The sequence below is a fragment of the Cyprinus carpio genome, chromosome A25 (assembly GCF_018340385.1).
Source record: "Cyprinus carpio isolate SPL01 chromosome A25, ASM1834038v1, whole genome shotgun sequence".
NCBI classification, from domain to species: domain Eukaryota; kingdom Metazoa; phylum Chordata; class Actinopteri; order Cypriniformes; family Cyprinidae; genus Cyprinus; species Cyprinus carpio.
Genome location: NC_056596.1, coordinates 3,878,476 through 3,892,924, shown reverse-complemented (window position 1 = coordinate 3,892,924; position 14,449 = coordinate 3,878,476). Strand labels below are relative to the sequence as shown.

The following is a 14,449-nucleotide window of genomic DNA, read 5'->3' as shown; positions in this document are numbered from 1 at the left end:
TTCCTGTCCAGGTACCTGTGATTTTAGCGTGTAGTCTTGTAACCATGACATGGCCGATGGAGATGATCTCTGCTAATTAATCAGATCTGCATTTGGTGACACCCCAAAAAACTCTGATACAATTTAAAGACCAGAACATGACCGTAATGTGAACAGATCCACAAGCTAATTACAGAATCACTGGAGTAATTTTGTGTCATTATTGGCATTATGTTGTCTTGAGCGTTATCAAACACAAACCCAGTGAAGGAAGTGAGGCTCTTGATCTTTCCTGTTTTCCTGAGATTTTCAAAGTGTTTCTGTTTGGTGGAAATGAGGGCGGCAACAGCACCGAGAACAGAGGGGGTGCAGAGAGAGTGTTTTAGCACTGCGATGAGGCTAACGCGATCGGACGGCTTCACTGAGGCGAGAGAGAGGGAAGAGAAAAAAGACATGCGGGGGATGTCGAGGGACCTCTGGGACCTCTTTCTGCTTTTAGGTGAAACCGCGGCTCCACTTGTACCTGCAGCACCTCCTCTCTGAGGAAAAGAGAAAGAATGAAATAGAAAAATATACAAATATTATAAATATAAAATATTTTAACTATCATAAAAGTGCACATAGCTAACAATACACGGAGGACCAAAACACTGTAAATTAAATTTAAATAATTAAACCAATTAAAAAAGAATTATATTTAAAATTACTTTAGGAAATAATATAAAATAATCTATTTTATGATAGGAAGAAATTATTATTTATTATTAAAACAGCAACTTTTGGAAATATTTTTATTTCAGGAAAAAAGAATGCTTTATTATTAAAAATTTAATTATGGGAAAAAATCATTTAATTGCAGTAGTGGTTTTATGAAAGTGGATATTAAATGGTGTGTTTTTTCATGGAATATTAAAAAATAAATAGAGGTATATTTCATTTATTGGTTTAATTATTTATTGACTTAATTGTTTCGCAATAATAACTGCTTTCATTAATTATTAATATATTACATTTTAGTTTCTTAATATCTATAAACGTTTGTTTACCATGCAATAGTACCCCTTGAATGTGTTCTGATGCATTTATTAAAGCAATGTGAAATCACGCTTGTATAGCAAGAACATTAAGGTACATTCAGAGAGTGTGTTTTGGGCCGAAGAAGCCTGAATCCCACACTGGGTACCAAAACACAACAGCAGTGTCTTTTCAGCACGGAAACCAGAAGTTTGGTGCAGTACTGAGTGCAGAGAAACCATTCCACGCAGGCTTTCTCTTCACCGTGAAGAAGCCAAGAGCTGTCACTTTCAGGCAGCAGAGGCTAGAAGATGTTAGAGGTGTGACATCATGTCCAGACACCAGTGGCCTCCTGGGAGTCTGGCTGCGGCGAATCGCCTGGAAGAGAGAAGTAGAGGTGTGATACACAGCCTGATCAATCAAAACAAGAATAATAATAATAATAAAAACCTAGATATATGATATATTGGTATTTATTTATTTGGCTGATGTTGGATTTTTAACTGTGTATGATAATTTTCCATATTTTTACATTTAGATTACCTCTGCTGTCATCTAAATTTCCACTTAAAGTTATTAAATAAAAACAATAATAATTAAATAACACTGTTAAATGTAATATTTTGCAGATCTCAAAACGAATATCAATTTTTAATGCTGTACTGTACAATTCTGTGATGCCTAAATTTACTTGCAGCAGGGTTTTTATAGTTAACTCAAACTAAAAATTAATGATTAAAAAAAACATTTTTGTTAATTTTCTTATTTTAAATTATTTTAACGATGTACTAAAGTAACTAAAACTGAAATAAAATTAATATCTTATTAAAATCTTAATGATACTAAAATAACACTGGCTTTCTAGCATTTAAAATTTATTTTTAGTTTTGTTTTGAATTTACTAAAATAACATATAATTTTAAAAATACCACATTTTAAAACTGATTATATTTACATTTATGTATATAGCAGATGCTTTTATCCAAAGTGACTTACAATTATTAAATATATTTTTATATTTAACATTTATAACATGAAAATTATTATTGGTTTATAATTATTGGCCGGAATTTAGAAAATCATCTGACAAAATACCAACATTATCAGAGTTGGTGGAGACATTTGGTGTTGTCCTTCCATAGGAAAATCCATAAAGTGTCTTTCCTTCTTCTCCGAACAATGGAGTTGTCCTGTCTTTATGCTCAGGTGTATAATTCCTCTGCCTTCCCTTCCTTCGATGACCTCACTTCCTGTCTTTCTTCTCTTCACACTTCCTGTTTGACAATAGATTTGTTTTTTCCACAAGCTGCTTCTTAAATCTAACGTTTGGACCATTTCCATTGGGAATGTCATCCGGGGCACCATGAATTCAAACAGTGGTCTTGAGTTAAGACAAGCAATGACTAAACTAGCCATGCCAACTTTATCTTCTACTTCAACGTAGACGGCAAGCGAACAGAAACTTTTCTTTCCAAAGCCACAGTTCTGTGAATGATTTAGCGTCCCTGCGGCAGTGCTGCTGGGAACAGCAGGGCTACACCGGCGCAGGCTTTAGAGCTCATCATTTATGGAAGTTCAGGGGAGAGAGAGGCTTGTTTTGACCCAGCTAGAGCTTCCCGGAGCTGGAGAGCATGAATAAGGCATGTTCAGCCTCCGCTCTGTCTATACGGTAGGCCTCGGACGTCGTGATGGAGGGCCGGTCACAGGAAAACACACAAGGGACCACACGGGAGGCATGTTGTGACTGGGAACAGTGAGGTTTATTTAGCATGACAGCAGCAGCAGGAGATGCAATGAACACGAGAGCTTCAAGCAGGTGTGTGTCCGGCTGCCTTCAGATCAGTGGACGGCAACATGTTTAGCCAACGCCTATGCTGATTCTCTTTTAAAATTTTACTTCATAAGGAAAGTGATCTTAAGGGTATAGTTCACCTAAAAACTCTCATGTCATTCCAAACCTGTTTTAAATGGCTTTTTATGGATCTCTTTTGCATCCAATTGCAATGAACCTGGACTCAAGCTTCAAATAGGACTCAAAAACACCATAAAAGTAGTCCATACCATTTGTTTATAATATTCTAAGTCTTATGATAGCTTCGTAAGAGAAACAGACCTTTGCCATCACCTAACATGACAATTTAACTAATGTGATCTTTAGCAAATCTCAACATGATTCTTTTTTTCATACTGTACACTTTAGGTGTTAAGTTTAGCATTTACTAATTTACTACATTTATTTAGACAAGCTTTTTAAAAAGCAGCATAAAAGTAGTCCATACTATTTTTTGCACTATATTCCAAGTCATAGATAGCTTTGTGTGAGAAACAGACTGAATTTAATTCAATAATTGTTATTCATTGAACATCTTGGCATCTATTAGGGTTAATGGGACAACAGCGATTCATCAATGAATCATTCTTTTCAATCAAATCTGTGAAAAGAATCGGTTCATCTGTGTGCAGAGACACACCCACAGTCTGTATAATTTGTTCATAAATCAAACTGATTCGGTTCACTTAATCAACAATTCAGTCACAGCAGGTGAACATTACTTGTGAATAACTTTTTCTTCAGAATGTTTTGTTCTGAAAAAGACTTTTTAATGTATCACTTCAGAAGACTTGAAATACAGTACACAAGTTGTATGGACTACATTTAGATTTTTATTTTTTTTTTCTTCGTCCTGACATTGATAATAATTGTATTTCATTGAAGAAAGAAAGTAATTTTTGTTTGAAATAACACGAGAACGACATAATTTTCATTCTGAACTGTTCCTTTAAGGGAGCAGTCTCTGCAAAGGTGGAAACCATATTTCCAAGATTCAAATGCAAAATTTTAGGAATCTGTCATTGAAAACTCAAAACTGATTCATCACTAATCTGATTATAGTGATGGACATGTCTATGTCGGTTCCAGCTCTGTTCTTTGTCTTCACATTTGAGTGCTGTGATTTGTGAGATGAACATTTGATTACACAATGAATTAAAAATTGAAAGGATGGCTTTCCTCTCCTTCTCTGTTTTCATGTATCTTTGATGTGCATTTCATTTTTTTTCTTTGGTTCGCTCTCAGACCCGACATAACACACGCATAAGGACGTTTTTAGCTTGGGTTGGGTATTGAACTGTAAGATTTGACTGTGTGGAAGAAAAGGCAGTGAGACGGAAGAAGGTCCCTCTTGAGGGCTGCTAAAAGCATGCAGTCGTACACCCTTTCTCCCGCCACACCCCACCAGGGCAGCGATCACTGAATCCCACGCAGATGCAGTACACCGAACCCACACTGACAGGATTTTGTTAGGGTGACCATACGTCCTCTTTTTCCTAGACATGTCTTGACCGGGAATTCTAAATTGCCTTAAATTGCCGGGTGAGGCTTTGTTTTCCTGTTGACATGCTCTCTACTGTTCTCATATATTATATGTAAATGTTTTTGCATTGCTTTGACCATTCTCTGTAGATCCCGCCTTCTCACACGCCATGATTGGCTGATCGTGTACAATGCCTTAAGCAAGTATGAAAACAATAGGAAAACAAAGCCAAAACCTGGATATTTTATGCAATTTAGAAATCCCAGCCAGGACATGTCTGGGAAAAAGAAGACTTATGGTAACCCAGACCAGCTTAACCAGTACTAGCATGCTGGTTTCGTGCTGGTCTATTTGGTGAACTTTTCTGCTGAAGTTTGTTGACCAAGTTAACTAGCTTAATAAAGCTAAACTGATAGAGCATGGCACTGGGAATGCAATATGCTTAATGTATGGCTTGACAGGGTTTTATGGTTATAAAAAAATAAGGAAAAATCAGGGAATTTTAATTGTGGTTTTGCAGACTTGAAAAAAAAATCTTAAAAAGCATTTATACAAAATGTTGTGTTTTCTGTTTTCTGTTGTGTTCAGCTAAAATATTTGATTAGATATTTAAATTATTTAGTTTCATTGTCAAATGATTTTCAATTATCCTTATCCTGAAATCAATAATAAGACATTGAAAAGTTGTGCAAATTCATGGTCACAAATGTGTGGGAACCAAAGTTGTGTAAAATTCAGAATTGGCTGTATTTCAGTTCATGAGTTGGGATTTGAATTGCATTGGCCAAACTAAACAGGAAATTTAATTGAATTGACGGGAAGAGAAATCGTAATTCAAAGACATTCAACACAGGCGATGCATTCTGGGAAATGAAGTCAGATTAATTTTTGAATTGGGCAATTTAAAAGGCATTCTCAGTTCAGTTCTGTAAAGTGCACAATCCTGCTGGGAACCTCACTTGAACTTACAGTTGGTTTGGAAATTGTACATGCTGGTCTTTTCAGCAGGGACATCCATCAAAATCTGCTTAGTACAGTTTTCTCAAGTTTGGACCAGGCTGAAAGTCCATGTCTGTGATCTTTCACTGCTATATCAGGTGGACGCTTCAGGGGGCCAGTGTCACTCCGGGCCCCTAGTCAACAATACGACTGACAGCCAGACCTTTTAAGGCAGAAAAAAGAAAGAAATGATCAGTAAGACACACAAATGGACTCACCACTGTATGTACCCAAGCCTCAGCGTGTAACAATAGTTGGGACTGATATTTCTCTTCATGCTTTGATGTACATGAGCTCCTCGCCTCCCTAAAAGGACAGAGAGGATCTATTAGCCCAGAAATAGACCTTTAAAATCAAGCTAATAAAAGTCTTTCAAGCTTCTTGACCACACGGGTTTACAAGACCCAGATCTTCCATGCAGATAACGCAGGATTACGTAGTAAACTCCTGCTTCCATCTTTTTTTCAGTTTATCCTTTTAAGTCAGGGTTTTCTGGTCTTTATATTAGTTCGATTTCTTCTCTCGCTCTCCGTCGGTGTGTTTTATCAGCTGACGAAGGGCTGGAGTGCTCAACTGCTGATTTGTTGGAAAATAAACACTGACAGTTTAATTTATCTCAGCTGCTCCGGACACCATAAAAGGCCCTGGTCTTCTGAAAGTCATTTGTTTACTTTTGAGCTCTTGGAGTTAGATGTAAAAATATGAGAATGGGAATAGAAAGCCAATGGGGTGTACAAAATGTTTAAGCTTTGCTAATCAGCAAATCTGTGCTCCTTCTACTCACCATATCATATATCTGGGTGAGGAATCATTCAGCGGGCTGGTTTATTTAGTTGATGTGTGTCAACAGCTTTGAACTTCTGTGTCTAGTTGTGCTGAAAAGCAGAGGAAAGAGATGTTTTTGCAGGAAATGAGGAGAGGGATTTTAGCATCAACTTTGTCTTAAATCATACAAATAGAAACAAATAAGCCAAGAGATACAGTATGCATATAGAGTTATAAAATATATGCTTTTATTGCTGGTATCTTCCGAAACTCTAAAGGTGATACATATAAGATTTTCTAGATCTCTTAAATATCTCCACTTTTTCTCCTATACTGCAGTGAGATTAAATGGAGAGCAAAAGGAGACTTGCTTCTGGTTCTCACAATCCTTCTAATATCTAATCCTTTAGAGTTTTAGAAGACTTCTCAAGATTTCCTCAGATTTGTCAAGATACCAAAGTCTGCAAGCAATCAAAAGTCAGAGATCTCAATATGAGCTCAAATTATGGTCTCATCAAATTGATGCCATCCACCATCATTTTATCTCTCTGTACTATATTGTCTCAATTCATTTTTAGATATGTATTATTTATATGTGCTTATTATTTCTGATATAAATGTGATGCTATATATATATATCAAATACTAATATTGTAATAATCATAGTATAATAATAGTAGAAAAATAAATAATATTTTTATAATAAAACATTAATCTTATAATATAAATAATTTGAATAAATCTATTAAAAATGTGTATATAATATATAAAATTATAATATAATACTATTTATTAATATATTATATATAATACAAATACACATATTATGTATTGCATATAAATATATAATTATTGGTATATCATAATTAAATAGTAATAATACTAATATTAAATTATAATAAAATATAGACAAATATAGAAATATTAAAGTATGTAAGTTTTAAAATGTATGTTTTTGACTCTACTAAAGCATAAAAATACCACAATATGTTTGCAGATATTTAAGAAACATGCTAGTTAACATATCTGTTTATTTGAAAAACACCAAGCTACAGTCAGTTATTCTCCTCCTTTGAAAATGTGCGTTCCGGGCCGGAATGTCGGTCTCGGGTGTTTTGGTTTGTGAAAAAACCGCCCACTGCCAGTTTACCAAATTGTAGTTTTCGGCACCCCGGGTTGCCAGTTGGTGGAAACACACAGCATATTTAATTCATTTATCGTCAAGTGCACTTTGTTCGTTTGTGTCGTCAATCTGGCAACCTGCGTGTGCGTCAATCTGAGGACGGAGGGGCCGGGTTGAAAAAAACCCCTCTCCATTATTTTGAATTTGGACTGCAATACCTGAGTTCAACCCCTCGGCGTCAATCCTACATACAGCGCCTTTAAACATTTACTTTCGTAAGGCTGGTTTTGCTGTTTTCACAAACCTCTGAGAGTTTGCATACTTTAATGACAGACTGATTTGTATTTTATGTCAATTTGATCTCATTGCTGACTGGAAGAAGCAAATGAGATATTATTTATGATTATGGTCTTATTTGTGATTTTACTTTCCATAGTTCTCTCTTTCTCTGGGAGATTTCACTGGAATGGTCTCTCAACAGCTCTTGGCAGCAGAAGTTCAATGCAGAGAGCAAAACAGGGAATTCACCTTAAAAGGAGCCCAATCTTGAGTCTCTATAAACCCGAGAGAGCCAAGAGTGTATATACAACTGCATGAAACAGTTTACAGTCACTCCAGCACTTCTTAAATAGATACTCGACGTCTGTTTTCCTGAGTGCATGTGAGTGTGTGAGAGAGATAGACTGAGTTTGCATGGCTTCACTTTCCTATAAGAGACCTCTGTGTGTTTTTATTGTCCTGTTTTTACAGTCATATATATCATCTATTGTCTTTTTACTGCCTGATGCACAGCTTACACAACAAAACACTCACTGTTGGGCCACCAGACAAGCATGTGATGAATAAAACTTTGAACTGCAATGCAAGAAAATGACTTCCTTAGTATATATGTCACAGAAGAATGACAGATGTCTAATTTTGTTGGTTGAAGTCATTCTCTGAGCATCATGTGAGCATCCAAACACCAAAAAAAACAAAAAAGAAAAAAAAAAAGAAACATGATTATATGTGATTACACCTTAAAATTCTTTAACAGCCTGACAAAAAAATTACTGTTAAACCATCCTGAAATCCTGGTCTTACCTGGTTTTAACAGGTGAAGCTTGGTTTTGTACCCAAAATCCCTTTAAAAACATCAAACCAGACAAGCATGTGCAGGTAGAGAGACACCAGCGAAGGCCCCGAAAACCAGATAATGGTAACATACACAATCTTAAAAGATACAGTGACAAAAACACGATGTTATGGCTCTTGATTTAAGTTCCAGACTAGGTGCATAATCCTGAATAAAAATGGGAAAATGTGGGTTTAAAACAGGAACAAATTTAGGCCTTAAGAATCTCAAAACCACCTTCGGACCAGACACAAACTGCAATAAGAGGTTCTGAATATTTGAAAACATAGCTCTGTGGTACATCAAACACAGCTGACAGCACTGAGAGACAACGGCGCACATTAAAAACTGGTGTCGGAGGAGGATCTTAGATCAGCCGTCTGTAGTCCGGCATGACATTTTCAGCTGAACTGAGTTAATATTTACTTTGATAGATTTAAAAATGTTCATATTCTGAGGTTAAAGTTAAGAAAGTTTGCATTTAAAGGAGTATTTGCTTACATTCAACCAATGAAATCAACACAAACTGAAATCATTGAAATTATTGCTGTTTTAAACTCGTATTTAAGCGAGAATATTTCTATGATGTTGTCTCAAAAGATCCTCTGACCAAAAAGCATTTTTAGCAGTATTATTGTATGTTTTATAATGCATCTTCACAATGATAAACCTCTGCACTACAGAATAAAAAATAAAAAATTAATTTTGACTTTTTATTTCACAATGCAGGTTTTTTTTTTTTTTGCTGTTCTGAATGAGATATAAACTCATAGTTCTGAGAATGTCAGAATTTTGAGACAAAAAAACTCTTTCTCTGAATTCTAAGTTTACATCTTGCAATTCAGTTGTTTTTCTTTCCACCTTGGAATAAAAAAGAAAAAAGGTCATTGCCGCTTTTTTCTCACAATTCAGACTTTTTGTCTTGCAATTCTGAGCTTATACCTCACACCTTATGACTTTTTTCAGAATTTAAAAAGTTACAATTCTGAGAAGAAAACTTTGATCTGTGAGATATAAACTTGCAACTGCAATTGCAAAAAATATATAGCGAGAAGAGCAAGCTGCTTCTATACTACTCATGCACTGAAAATGTTGTGTAAAAAAACAATTACTTAAATTGCTAGTAAATCTAGTTTACAAACAATTACAAAAAAAAAAAAACAAGCAAGCAAGGAATGCATTGAATTAAATGGGAAAATTCTAATACTGAATTGTTATTTTTTTGTGAAATATACTCTACAATCTTTTATTTACAACTTTGGAAAATAATTTTTTACAGTGTACTGTATAACACACGGATGTTCCTGGCTGTTTATAAGCATTAATGCTGTATTCCTGAGGCCGTGTAAATCGCAGACCAGAGCGAGAGAGAGGAACATCACGCCTGCCTCTGTCTCAAACAAACGCGCCTGATTTGCTGTTCTTCTCGTGCAGTAGAGATCTGTACACTGTCATAGTTTGAACATAACAGGAAAACAGAGCTATACACAAGTTCGATTATAGCGGAGAAAACACGAGCACATGGGCCTGGAGTTTGACAAACTCCATTTTCCTTTTTGCTTATTTCGCTACTCCTTAACCAGAATCCCTGGTTTTTTTGTTGTTATGAAACTTTTACAATCCTTTGAATTTTTATTACTGCACCCCTGTGTGACCCCTGCAGTTCCTCTAAAACTAACAGGGTGCTTGAGCTTGCTCTCATTTAGGTCCTCTTGCTGTTATCTCTGTAATGATGAAGAATGTTAGGGGTTGTTATTTATACCCCTGGTGTCTGATAGTGAGGTGACGGTGGCAGACGTGTTTATCTCTGCAAGCATTTTCTTGATTAAGAAGGGGGCAGGGTGGTCTGTAAAAGAGATGCAGATCCCGGTGGGACACTACAGGGTAAAAGCAACGCCCAAATCACGCCCTCTGCTAATTAGAGTGTTTATCTGATATCTCAATTAACCGAGAAAGACATTTGCAGACTGATCTAAGGAGAGATTCGTCTTAGTCATGAACTAACTGCTACATTGAAATGTTTTTTTTTTTTTTGAAAAACACTTTAATTAATCACAAAGAAATTGGAAGTAACTATGGAAGCCCGTTTCTGCCACAGAATACAAAAAAAAATAATAATAATAAAAAAGCAATTGTGGGTTTTTAACTCACAATTCAGACTTTTCACTATATATTCTCTATTTATATATATATATACATTATATTATATAAATATATATCTATATATATATATATATATATATTATATAATTAAACTTTAAGAAAAAAAGTAAAACTTATCAGATTTAATTGTCAGATTACGGTAAGGTATAAACTTGTGTTTCTGAGGAAAAAAGTCAGAATATAAGATTTTGTCAATTGATAATTGCAATTTTTATCTCACAATTTTGCCTTTTTTTTTCGCATTGCAAGTTTAGATTAGCTAATTCTGACTTTTCCCCCTCAGAATTGTGAGATAAAAAGTAAATTACCTTTTTATTTTTTTTATCCTGTGGTGGAAATTTTTAAGTAGAAACAGTTTTTTTCGGTGTTTTCTTGTAAAACATGCTCCAATAATTATTTGTATTTTTTAACATCTTCAAAAAAAGGAAAAAAATCTTTTACATTGTAACATTTTAAATAACTCATGGCTGAAACATATTCAAAAACAAATTCAGTCCCTCATGATATTTACAAAACGGGGGGTTTAAAATTAAATACTATAATCTTTACAGACAAAATAATATATTATTAGAGGAAGTTATTGTTCAATTTGTTTTTATAAATTTAATTTTGTGCAAAGCCGCACTGAAATTACAATAAATGAAGGAGCATTCATTAAATATAGTGAAAGCTGTATGAGGTCTGAAAGAATCCCTTTCTACATGAACTCTCAATGAAATCCTGCTTTTTTTGTTAGTTGTGTTTTTAATTGGTTACTAAAAATATTTTTAGCAACGCTCATGAATATTTAGCTCTTGCAAAACTTAAGAATGGAAAAATAAAGGAATAAATAAATTTTTTCAAATGTGTGTGATATAGTGTGTGAAATTTAAAATACAGATTATTACTGAAATGGTGCATGTAAATCTTCTGTACATGGAGGGATTGTAAATAAACACACTACAGCCGTAATACTACAACAATTGTCAACATTATCTATGAACAGTAAAATTATATCAGAATATCAGTGACTAAATCGCATATATTTTGCCATCTTTTCCTCTTCACATACAAACTAAGAAGGTTAGAGATTGTTTTAGTTAAGCAGTAAGCAGGTAAATGATTGTTAAGGCCTCAGAATCCCGGCAGCAGGTTTTGGTCTCTGAGTAATTGTGCTTCAGTACAAAGTCAGGAAAAACCAGTCCATTCCTGCACACACCGGCTGAGTGTGCATTAAACACACACTCCGACGCACTCACAAACACATTAACACACAACACACACTTCAGGCAGAAACTGACTTCAGCCCTGCCTGTGACATATTAGACCCAGCTGAATCCACAGACTTAAACACACAGACAGGCCTCTACAATTATACATCAGCTTGATCTGATAGTACAGATCTGTCATTAATAGAAAACACAGTGAATGATGATCAAAACAACAAACTTTTACTCCTTAAAATAGTCTATGGTTATAATAATACATAACAATACATACATATATATATATATATATATATATATATATATGTGTGTGTGTGTGTGTGTGTGTGGTGTGTGTGTGTAATTTATAATGAAATATTAATATAATATAATATAATATAATATAATATAATATAATATAATATAATATAATATAATATAATAAAAATCAAACATAATACTTTCTTATAAAAATGTACATTAACAGTCAGATTAATGGTATTATATATTATAATTTACCATGACATAATTGTCGTGTGTCATCTTTATATAACTTAACACATGATCTATTTTTAATTTTTAATTTTATGATATTTACAGAAGTAAGAAAGCTAACACTGTGATATTACAGACAAAATGCATTGGTAAAACTTGTTTAAGCTGTTTTTTATAGCTATTAGATTTTAAAATGAAGGCACATTAAAGAAATGTAGAAATGAATAAAAAGCTGTGTAAAAACTGTTTCTGATTTTGTTTGTCTGCTTTAACACAGGTCAAGAAACTATCTGCTAAATGCTTTAACAGGATCGTAAATGTTTCACACATTCAATCGTGTTTATCATAAAACATGCGGGGAAGATCAAGTCTGTCACGAGACTGAGCTGAGCACGTCACAAGGGACAAGCCGCGAGAATCTTACAGACCTCAGAGGATATTTAGATACGTAATGTGGAATATTTAATCAGAAACTAAATTTGTGTAACACATATGCAGCTTTTGAGTCACATGTGGCCAGAACAAATTCAGTTAGTTTTGCAATAGTTCAGCCAGTTAAAATGTGTGTAAAATCGATTCTGTCTCACATTATAGTCAAGGAAATCATGGCATTTCATACAAACATATACATACACACAGTTATGAACATTCAAAATAAAACCTTTAAAAAAATAAAATGTATAATTGAGTGAAAGCTATAGCTAAATAAAATTTTCAACTGTGCAGTACAGAAATTAAGGAAAAGGGAGGGGTACATACAGGGCTGTTGTCGATGCTGTCCCGGCCACAATGATGAGGGGCCCACCAAGGTCCTCTGTGTTATTATCTACCCGCTGGACCCGAGGGAGAGAAAAATACTGTCCTGGGCTTTATGGATTTTAGCAGTGGCCCTGGTTTGATGAAAAGACAGAGTTAAATGATCTGTAGGCAGGTTTCGATATGCTGTGTTTATGTAAAGATACCAGATCAAATAAATAGGGAAGGTTAAGATGATTCATCCAGGGTTAGATGATATGATTTTTGAGTGAAGTGAGGAAAAAAGCAATAAGCAGAATCAGATACAGTGGCATGGGCTGCTTGATAGAAAGCAGTGTTTAACAGGATTGTTAATTAAAACTGAACAAAAAAATCGCAATTGAACTATATATATATATAGATATATATATATATATATATATACTATATATATATACATATATTATATATTATATATATATATAAATTTTAAGTGAACTTACTTTATTTCAGATAGTTCCTCTTTTTTTATTTAGTTTAACTTAGTTTAACTAGAAGTAAAGTAGCTAAAATTAATAGACAAAAATTATTAAAAACTATAGATATATAATACAAAAATACTAAAAGTGACAAAAAATACACAAAAAATTACTAAAACTTACACTTTAAAGTAAAAAAGCAGAAAGATATACATTATTCACATATCAACTATAATAGTATATCAATCATACTAAAAAAACTGGATAGAACGTGAATTCAATTAATTCTATAATATTGATTTTTCTTTATTTCAAATTATAATTCTGTATATAATTCTTTATATTTCTGTTGTGAGATGATGATTGTTGTAATATTTTATTAGTTGGTTTCTTTCATAAATGTGAAAAGCACCATCCTCCAATGACGGCCTTTTAAAATCAGCCATATTCATACTGATTTTTTTTTTTTTTTTTTGATATTTTGATAACTGATATTTAGATATTAGAAGCTCTTAAGAGCCGCTAGTGTTTGTGTTTGGGCCCCTTTTTCTGGTGGCATCAACCAATCAACTTAAGTAATTTTCCTGCGGCTCCAGAGTGCGTAGTCACATGACATATATGCCTCAAGTGATTGGCTCAAAACAACCTGGCTACAGAACTCAACTCCATTGAGCAAAACACTGGCGATCCGGGTGTATCCCCGCGGTGGGATGCAATAGTAGACACTTGGTAGACGCCATTCTGTCAATTATTATAGACCATCCCTCCTTTTGGTTTCAGACACCAGCCACCTTCTTATATGTAGCCCAGGGGTTAGATATAGAGGCAGGCATGGATGTAAAGGAGGGGTCAGACATGGTTATGATGGTGGTAAAGTGGGCCGGGCCTCGCGCAGCTGAGTCCCCCATCTGAAGCTCGGGGGCGCGCATTTAACATGATTGATCCGCTAATAGGACAGAAGAGCCGACGCACAACTATCAGCTCTAAAATCTACCCACGGGTTTCCTCTTTCCTCCTTTCTTTCCACTTCAACTCAAACGAGCTTGATGTGAGGAGGGGGGGATTAAAACTCCAAAATCATCACC

At 34.5% G+C, this 14,449-nt stretch overlaps 1 long non-coding RNA gene across 1 annotated transcript; it reads right to left on the bottom strand.

The window, feature by feature from the left end:
- Positions 1–821: 821 nt before the first annotated feature.
- LOC122135548 lies at positions 822–13,040 on the bottom strand. The gene is made up of 3 exons (XR_006153586.1): positions 12,910–13,040; positions 5,277–5,469; positions 822–1,371 (listed from the first exon to the last, which is right to left on the bottom strand). It is a non-coding gene; the product is annotated as an uncharacterized LOC122135548 (long non-coding RNA).
- Positions 13,041–14,449: the final 1,409 nt, after the last annotated feature.